Below are 7147 nucleotides of genomic sequence, written 5' to 3'. Positions count from 1 at the left end.
AAAATCGCATAACAGCCGAGCATACACCCAGCAGCGCTGCTGATGCCTGAACGGTATGTGGAATGAAGTGGGCGGGCATCGGGAGGCCACTATGGCACGGGGCAAGCACTATGGGCAGTCTATCTGAAGTGTACCTGGCGTATAAGACGACCCCCCACTTGGAGGCATATTTTTCAGGGCCAAAAAATCGTCTTATACGCCGGCAAATACGGTATTGAATGTATGAGTGAATGAACTCAGGAATATGACAAGAAAATTCAAGATGCCAGCTGTTAAGTAGGTAAAAAAAGCAAGAAGCATAAATTAGTGCAGGAATTCACAGCATCTTAAGAATAGCTAGTCATCATAAAAAGTGGATTCCATTAAACATGGAGCATTAAAAAAAACAATGGAAGCTCTTAATATTTTGAAGGCACATAGTTTTTCTGCCCACCAGGTAAAGCAAATGCACCTAGAATCTCTGGGAAAAACATATATACTAATATATATATTAGTATATATATATTAGTGTATATATATATATGAAAGCCCGTTAGTGACCGTTACGGCAGAACAACCGGAATGACCAGAATGACCAGTCAATATGAGGCGCACTGACCACCAGGGGGCAGACGCTCAATGCAGAAGCTGCCCCCGGTGGCCAGTGCGCTCCCACAGCAGAAGCGCTGCTCAGCCAGAAGCCGGGCTCATGGCTGGCGAGTGCAGAGGTGGTGGAGCCTCTCCCACCTCCGTGGCAGCACTAAGGAGCAGCGGGCCAAGCAGTAAGGAGCGAGCAGCCTGGCAGTTAGGAGTGAGCAGGTGGGAGGTTAGGAGCAAGCAGGTGGGAGGTTAGGAGCGAGGGGTCTCAGATTTTGAGAAGGATGTCCAACTGCCAGTTTAGACCCAACTGGGCCTAAACTGGCAGTCGGACATCACCCTAGGGGTCCCGGATTGGGAGACAGTGCAGGCCAGGCTGAGGTACCCCCAGCCACCCCCTGTGCACGAATTTTGTGCATTGGGCCTCTAGTATATATATGCAAAAACATTCATAGACCAAATATGAACCAAAATAAAATGTATCATGATTTTGAGCAATAAAGAGGATGAAATAAAAGAGATTCTATTTGACTTTCAGCCTTAGAATATTCAGTATCCAGCAGTACAGGTTTAATATCATAAAACTGACTCTCCTATCTCCTCTGACTATGTGACCCAGACCCCTAGGGCAAGGAAGACTTTCCAGGCAGTAGCTGAGCAGATTATTTTATTCCCAGGTCAAACTACAGAGCTCCTAGTGGAGGAAGCCTGGTCTTTCTGTAGTCCAATGGTTCTATATTGAATAACATTTATATAACTGTACTGCCAATACATGATCACTTGCCACATGTGGCCTCTAAATTTAAAAGGAATTAAAATTACATAAAATTAAATATTTATTTTTCTAGTTGTACTAGTCATGTTTCAAATGCTCAGTAGCCACATGTGGCTAGTGATTACTGTAGAATGAATAAATGCATGAATGAAAAAACAAACATTTTAATCATCTCAGAAACTCCTATTGCTCCAACAAATGATCGAGACCAGTTGAAAAAAAATGAGTCAAAGAAGATAGGCAATTTTGCATCTTAGTATTTATCTGTACTAAGATAAGTAGGAGGCCTGCAGTTGCCAATAATTTCCCAGGAAGGAAGGTATATTTTACATGTTTATACAAAACCACAAACCCATCTCCCCTTCACATCACTCAAATTCCTGCTAAGAAGCTAGGTCCATATTTCTGGATGCTTCCTTTGTGGGGTCACTTTATTACGGACAGGCAATAACTTTCTGTTTCTGTTCTCATTTGGTGGTAACACTTAAAAATGCTAAGACTGCTAGATGTCATCCCAAGTGTTTTTGCACAACAGCATGCTTCTGTGATGGTAATTATGTAAAAGTTAGCACTCATTTTCTATTACTGGTTGTTCCTGTAAACTTGTTTTTGTTTTGTTTTTTGAATTTTGGAAGAGTCATGTTCTCCTTCAGATTGATTGATTTAATTATTTCTAATATACCATCGAAACTTAAAATTTTCTAGTCTATTTGACTATATACTTTATTTCCCATCAATATTACATATCATTCTCTATGGGAAATCACAATATTGGTTCTATATTGAATAATGTTTGCATAATCATAATTTTATAACTGCATCTTATTGCTTTTTTAAAAAATTCAAACCATAGAAGAAGCAATGAATATGATTGGGAATGCAAAGTCATGTTGGTAGCTTGAAATCACTCACAGAAACAGGCAAATGCTACAAATCAGCTCCTCTCCCCCACCAATAAGTCAGTTTATCATCAAACCATTGGGTGTGAGATTATGCAAATTTATAATTTAATTATTTAAATGATAGGTATAAAGGGATGATGTATAGGTTGATAAAAAAAGAAATATGTATATTATTTAGAGCTATAAATAAAACCAATAAAAGAACTATGAAATAATATAAATAAAATTAGTAGGAAAGTAGTAATGTAAATAAATTAAATTTCTAATCTTTCACAGGCAAAGTTTTTAGCTACTATTTAAAGTTAATATACTGGGAAAAACAGATGTCAGCATAGTACTTAGAATAATCATGCTAAAAAGTAACTATGCTAACAGATTTGGGGAAACAGTGACCATTTTTTTCATTTAATATCGCTTCATATTGTTTGAATCTTACTCTGTATCTACATTACTTAAATAAATGTAAAATTTCCAAAATAAAACACATATTACCTGCCACATTGGCCTTGTTCCTCTCCGCCTTCCATCTAAATAAATGACTTGTTATTGAACTTCAACTGTTAAAGGAAATAGGGAAACAAAAACATTTATTAGACAGGTACCATGTGTACTATCATAGGAGTTTCTATATTCCTTAATTCCTAATCTGTCAAATCCTTCTACTCTCCTACTGATATAGGTATTACACAGGAACAGTCTCAAAATTTAACAACCTGAAACAAGAAGGGGTATATCTGGGGCATACGTTTTGATAAACCCACAATGTTTGGAGGCACTCAATGTCATCTGTGTATAGAACTGACTTTGTTAGTGAAGTCAGGGTTGGGACTACCTTGCTCATTGAAGGTCCCTTTGTTTTTGTTAAAGAATAAAGACGGTGGAATGGGCTAGAAGGGGAAGTACATTATTCTTTGCTCATGCTTGGTTGGCCACAGGTGGGCAAGCAGATTGACCTGTCCATCCAAACTTCCTCACTCCTTCACTTTTTTTTTCGGACTTTATTTTTTCATACTTGGCAGGAGCAGGAAGTAAATGATGGCATTTCTTGGCTGAAAGGCAGAGTGAAACAGCTGTGACCCTTGAGATACTGTTTACTTTCCTGCCTCCTGACGCACACTCAATCACTTCTGTTGGACATGCCTGATGGCTTTTGTTCATACACTTGGCTGTTCCGTCTGCTCCACCAATTGATGGAGAGGCAGAGAGAGGCTGCTTTAAGCCACATTTATTAGTTCATTTATTAAACATTCATGGGCACCTACTATCTGTCAGGCACTGAGAACAAATCAGGTACCCTACCCTCAAGGTACTAACAGTCTATTAAGGGAAGACAGGATGCAGATATTCATCATTACACAAGGAGGGTAAGTGTTGGAAGAGGTATGAATGAAGTAACATGAGAACACAGGAAAGAGCAAGACTAACTCTGCATAGGAGAAAAGTGGAGAAAGGCAAGATGCAGGAAGGTTTACATACAAAATGATATTTAAATGATCTCCACTGAAAAGATGCTGGAAAGTTGGTCAAGAAAGAGAAAGACTCAGAGAACAGATCTGGGGGCACAGCCAGAAAGAAGTGGTCCAAAGGCAAAGTGTAGGACAAGCACAATAACCTAGTCTTGCTTGACAAAGTGACATATGACAAATTCGATAAGGAAGCTCCGGACTATAAGCTCATAACCCCAGCCCTTCAGGAGCAACCAAGTAAGGAACTTACCCAACTAGTTTCAAAGCACAGAGCAGGTTTCAGAGTCATGCTACTTATGTGCGTACATGTGAATGCCTTAATCATGGGGTCCAAGCCAACCACTATTGTGTCTCACTTTAATTTGACCACCTTGACTTTTGTAGAAAATTATATCCTAGTAACAACCTTCTTTTTCAAAAAATTCAATATTATCATTTTGTTGGGAGAGTATTTCAGTCTCTTCCCACCACCAACTGAAGCAACGTAGTTGCAGCAAAATGCCACACATGGGGAGACCTTGAAGTAGGGTCAGACTGCCCTGGGGCCGGAAGTGTGAGTACACCAGGCAGCCTTCTGAATGCTCCCCTGTGTCCATCTGGCACAGCTACATCATTTATTATAATTACATTTACTTTATATATTAGAAAAACATGTTATTGACATTACATTCTTTTGAAAATACGATGATTTGGTTTAAGGCAATGCCAATGGGATTTCTGAGAGTGTATCAGAATGATTATAAAGTTCACCTGAAAGAACAATTGTTTCAGACTACAGAAGAAAATGTTGAAAATACATGGCTAAGGAGTGTTTGCCCTACATGGTAAAACAAAAAACCTTAATATAGAGCAGCAGAAATTGGTGCCATGTGGTACTAGCTAAGAAAGAGATAGAAAATGGAAAGAACAGAAAGTCAAGAGACAACCCCATGATAATATAAATAATTTAGCATATAACAAAGGTGTCACCTGCTATCTTAGAGGAAGATTGAGTAACTAATAAATATCAACACTAGAATAGGCTAATCATTGCTTAACTTCTAGATTGCTGAAAAATTTTAATATTTCTTTAAAAACCCACAGAAATATTTTTGAGCACCTATTATGTGTCAGGCACTCTTTTAGGTGCTAGGGTAAGAACATTAAAGGAAACAGAAAAATTCATTGTTCCCAGGTGAGCATATTCAGATTCACAGTAATAGACATAAAACAATCAAATATGTAATATGTCGGTGGGTGATAAACACTATGAAGAAAATAATAAAGCACAGTGAAGAAGTAGGCAACGCTATCTTTGGTTAGCTGACATTTGAATAAAAACCTGAAGGAAATGAGGACAGCTCTGCTGAGTTTCAGGGAGGAGGAGCTCTGCAGGCAGGGGTGGCGGCAAGGCCAATGGCCCTGCCTCAGGTGTGGGCTTGGTGGCTTAGGACCAGAAAGAAGACCAAAGAGGCTGGGATGGAGTAAGGAAAAGAAAGAATGTAAGAAAAAAACCAGAGCGGCAACTGCAGGCCAGATCACGGTGTGATGAGAGTTAGTGAGGAAATTCTTAGATTATGAAACCTGTGTCCAAGATCTACAAGAAAGCGAGGAGCTAGACAGATTCTGTACAACTTCTCAGGGAAGGGGAACCAAAGGCAATGACTACCAATAGGTGAAGAAAACAGGCTGAATAGGTGAGGTCTATTGACAGGTGTAAAAGGTATATGGAGCCAGCTAGGGGCCAAGAAGGTGGAACTAGAGTTTTCTTGAAAGCTAAAATGGTTCAGAAATAATTTGCATAATACGTAAATTTTTTAAAAGAAAGTTTATTTTTGAAAAATAAGTCACAAAATATTAACAGATGTTCTCACTGTGTAACCATGCATAAAGAATAAATAACCTTCAGTTTCTCTGTTTTTCTTTCAAAGAATATGCATATAGAGGCTGGCAATGGCTTGCTATCGACAAAATGAGTAATCTAAAATTTTTCTCCGGGACTCAGAAGTGATCCAGATTATTTGGCAGCTTGACGTCTTCCAGTTTGCATTACATTTACATTTTAATACAGCGTCAATAGACACGTAACTATCTTCTCTGAACATTTTATGCCTTTCCTTTACAGAGTAGTTATTCTGATCAGAGGATAAAATAACAATTTCATATGAAGTCTCTGATGGAAATCAGACCAACCGATTGAAAGACATTTAAAAAGAAATCCCTCCTCAAGATGTCTGTGTAATAGAGTGAAATGGTATACTCCTGCTGTTAAAAAAGATAAGTTACTATGAGTGCTGCCTAAACAAGACTTGAAACTTCAAAATATTGGCACCTGGAAAACGTGGAGGTTAACCAAGAGGAGGAAAACCCATACTGTATAGATGTACTATGTCATTTTTAACCAGATATAACCTTAAGAAGAGTATATACTTAATTGTTAATTCATAAAATATTATTGCATATATATTCTGTGCCAGCAACTGTGCTCGGCACTAGGATAACTCAGTCTAGTAGGGAAGGATGGTAAGTGAACTAACGAACTGTGTTATAAACACGATGAAAGAAGTAAGCACACGGGGGTGGGGGAGTTACTGTAAAATCACAGAAAAGAAAGGAGAGCTGGGAGAGGCTTCTTGAAAAATACATTGCTTGGGAACCCTGAAAACTAGGATTTGCAGGAAGGTTCAGTAGGAAAATACTTGAAAGGGGGTCTAGGGACTTAGCTTCCAGTATGTACTGGGCCATTAATTAAACTTACAACTTGAAAGGTGATGAAGAGAAGAGACAGGAAGAGCAAGGATACCATGGAAGTAAAGAAGACTGAGGATCTTGGAGAGTATGGCTCCTGCTCTTCAACAGGGATTCCTGGGAAGCCACTTCCCTTGGGGATTTAGAACTCAAAGAGGCAGTGCTGGCAACTTTAGTATCTTCCCTGTGCATCCTTTATTGTCTATGGACTTTTCCAACTCCTCCCTAACAATTTCTGAAAATAAAGTGAGGTCTAATCTATTGATTTTCAGTGGGCGGTCCCAGAAACTCCAGCAACACAATCACCCATGGTCCTCATTGAAAATGCAGACTCCTGCGTCTTACCACAAGGTTGCTGAATCCAAATATCCGAGGCTGGAATTGGGAGAACTGTATTTTAACATCTTTACTTGGTAATTTTTTTTTGCACCACCTCATTCTGGTCCACCCATTCCATCCTCCCTGCCATCCAAAGAAACTGGCACCCATATCTGAACTTCCAAACAGGGACACAGTGGAACTAAAACCCCCAGCTCTCAATGCTCAGTTGAATGGGTTTTCCACTCTATTGTATAATTTCTCATTTCGTATTCAACAATTTAAACTTATTTTGTGTTTCCAGAAATAACATGGAGCCATTCTTATGTTTAGTTGTTAAGAAGTGAAATAGAAACTCAAGCTGTGCATACTGTAATGTTTTG

This window comes from Myotis davidii, unplaced genomic scaffold (genome assembly GCF_000327345.1).
Source record: "Myotis davidii unplaced genomic scaffold, ASM32734v1 scaffold723, whole genome shotgun sequence".
In the NCBI taxonomy this organism is placed as follows: Eukaryota; Metazoa; Chordata; class Mammalia; order Chiroptera; family Vespertilionidae; genus Myotis; species Myotis davidii.
This window is presented reverse-complemented; position numbering follows the sequence as displayed.